Genomic DNA, 3612 nt, shown 5'->3' on the forward strand with positions numbered 1-3612 from the left:
TAGCTGTCTCTTTGACCTTCTGTTCACCCACATTTTTCTTTAAACTCTGCCAAAGATCTACTCTGAATTGATGTCTTTTCCCATTGAGATTTGAGCTTTGGAGTGTATGTCTGCAGACAAAATTCAATTCTATAATAGTTTCACAGGATCTGAGCAGTCCAGGCATGTTCCCATTGCCTCACTGAACAATGTCAGAGGTGAGAGTTGAAAGTTGTGAGCAGATAGTAATGAGGTAATGCTTTAGGGTGTAAAAATCACTGTAAACTAGAGCATATGTCAGGAGCACAAATGATTTCTCCTTGGCATTGTTTCTCAGCTTTGTGTCACAGAATTTAAATGTTTTCAGCTCCATTTCCCAACATAGTTGGAGGATTATAATCACACTTCTTATGTGTATGTGTGTATGTGCTTTCCACATTCGGCCATAACCACTGATTTTGAAAGGGTCATTTAAGAAAGTCACATATAAACTTTATAGCTGGAGCTTAGTTACCAAGTTATAGTCACCATAATCATGGGACTAATGGATCTAGCATAGGACTAGAACTAAGTTTGATATGCAACTCTGCAAATATGTGTATGAAAACATGTATTTTACATATATAATACATATATAGTATATTAAAAATCATATGAAACTGATATAGATGAAAAATTTTAAAAGGATTTAACAATTGACTCATTATTACCTCCCATCGGTTTCTTCAAATGTATATGGAAATGAAATTATAAAAATGATCTCTCAATTTACAAGCTACAAGAATGATAGAATCGGAGTTAGAAAAAAGCTTTATCTTATTTTGATACTTTCTTTCTATTACTGCAACCCAGGTTTGTTAATGGCTCAATTTTAATCTTAAATTCAAACAAAACTATATTCTTTAAACAAAGGGAAATGGATTATAGAAAGAAAAAGAGAGAGAAAAACACATAAAAATATACTTTCTAAATATGTGCTTCCATTAAGCAAGAACTTCTCTATTTTAAACTTGTGCTGTTTTTTGTTGATTGATTGGTTTTGATACAAATTAATGTTCTATATACTGTGTCACTTCTGGTTTCTAACTGGTTAACTGTGGACAGTTATTTAGACTTTTGATGTGTTTTTAGATCTGGATTTTGTCATCAAGCATATTTTCTCTCCCAGATTCCTGCTGATCATAAATTTAATAAACACATATCTTTGGCCCAATTCAAATGATTAATAAATATGTTGACATGATTCAAATGGTTAATAAATATGTTGAACAAGAGAGCCCAATAGACATTAGCACAGACCTTCCACCAAGCTGACATTAATTCATTAGCTATGACCCCTTTTTTATGTTTGCATTGTCATGTATAATCCTGTCATTCTAGATAAGGCATATCTTATACTACATTCCTGTATGCGAGATAAAATAAGCAAAATCTTAAAGGAAATTTGCACATTGTGATCAAAACCAACCCAGTGTTATAGCTATCTGTAGTTTTATTTTTTTAATTCTGTGCCACTCCCTTTTTTCTCCTGATAGCCATGACTTTGCTTATTTGAGGAAATACATCTCTTTCTTGAATCCCATAGTTCTAGTGGGATCTGCCAATCAGTACTTAGTTCCTTTCCTCTTCTCTACCTTAGTCTTAGTCATAGAAGCTGATTAAAGGCCTCCACTAGGCTATTTTTGAACAGGAGTTGAAGGAAAGAGCCTTTTTCTTTTCTGGGGTTGCATGTAGGTGAGTAGAGCCTGGAAGTGCCGCTATCTTTTTTGAGGCTTTTTTCCAGAAATTGATTTAAAAGACTGAAGTTGAAACAGAGAGAGAAGCAATTTAGACATTAGTGAGTGTTCAGTTGATATTTCAATTCCTGTTTCCAGTTTTTCTGCCTTTCCTATTATTTGCTTACCCAACTCAATGGATTCTGTTTTGACTTAAGCTAGTTAAGTTAGGTTTTTTTCATTTGTAACCAAAAACATACTGACCAGAAATTCAAGAACACGTTAACAAACATCCACATGTGAGGAAATATTTGTTGCATAGGCATTTTCAAAGGTGAACTTGAAAATCAGCAGTGTATATGACTCTGTAAATGGTAGGATCCTTTGGGGGGCTTTCTGATTCCCACATATATTACCCATCTGCCTCCAGTGAGCCTTAACTTCTGAGTATCTGTACTAGTCAAGGTTCAATACCAGAAGTAGAACCACTAAGAGATATGTGTGTATGCATACGTGGGAGTCTATGTGTGTTTAACCATTTTATTACCGAGATTTGACCTAATGCAGTTGTGGGAGCTGGACAGACAACCTCTGCGAAGCTGTTATTGTCATGTCTGATGATGCAACTTGAAGTCCTAAGGAAAGGCAGAGGGAAGGACAGGTGGGTATACAGTGCAGGAGGGAAAGAAAAAGCTGGAAACCCAAAAACATACGTGGGGAAGAACAGGAACAAACGCATTAGGATGGATGGAAATCCTTGTCAGTTCTTGTTACCTCTAACCTGGATGGCGTGGGTATCTTGCAAAGCTGGGGATTCTTCCAACTCCTGGTTGGAAATGCTGAGGAACAATACAAGGAAGGTTGGGAGTTGGCGGCCTGGCTACTACCTCATATCCATGAGTTGAGCCAGAAGATAAGCAGCAACATAGGTGAGCAACAACATGACTGCTGCTTCACTTCCACCTTCAAAAATCTCTCTCAAGAACCTCTCTTTGGACCCTCTAAGAAAACATAGGAGGAAACAAATTCTATTAATAAAATATGTAGATCAACCTAGCTAAGTTGATACATTATAAAGCCACCACAACGCCAGAATCATTGAAATGACATATTCTAAAGAACGTAAACATGCATATTGTGTGTATGTGTGTGTGTATGTGTTAGGAAGGAAGTGGTAGTGTGAGTCTACAATAGGAGGAGTAGGAACTGGGTGTTAATCAAAAGGCATCTTAATAAAGCAGAGAGCTAAGTTATGGCTGTCTTTCATATTGGAATATCACGTTGTGGAGTGATTTTTCTTTGTGTGATGGACACACCTTATTATTGATGCTCTGATAAAATTTTTTTCTTTAATCTTATAAATACAGTGTGTTTTTGGAAGAGCGACTAGACAACCTCAATTTCCTGCGGAAGTATATTTTACCTTCTAGTAAATGTTGGCATTTCCCATGCTATTCTCTTCTGAATAGTATAAACAGAATTTTATGATCACGGTGTTTTGTTTGATTCTGGGATGGGTACTTTTGGCCACAGTTTGAGTATTTTTAACATCTTAAATCTATTTCAGTTTGCTCTAGGTTTGATAAAACATGTAGCCTGAAGCGATTTTCCTTTAACTTACAAGCCATGTGCTGTTGGAAGGAAACTCAATCCATATATTTCTGATTCGTTTATACTTAAATCATTAACATGTTGTAATGTAAGAGGACGCTCTCTGTCTTTAAAATAAGCCTCTTTCTCTTAAAACAGAAAGCTTTGTTTTTCCAAAAGTAAATGATCTTGGAGGTCACTAATCTAAGTGCTGTTTTAAAACTGAACTCCATGAAATTAGGGTAGGTTCTTTCTCTATTGGTAATTTTTATGTCAGACCTGTCAATCTATTAATATTTCCTTATTTTTCCCAATATATTTACTTATT

Source organism: Propithecus coquereli, unplaced genomic scaffold (assembly GCF_000956105.1).
Source record: "Propithecus coquereli isolate 6110/MARCELLA unplaced genomic scaffold, Pcoq_1.0 Scaffold23, whole genome shotgun sequence".
Classification (NCBI taxonomy): domain Eukaryota; kingdom Metazoa; phylum Chordata; class Mammalia; order Primates; family Indriidae; genus Propithecus; species Propithecus coquereli.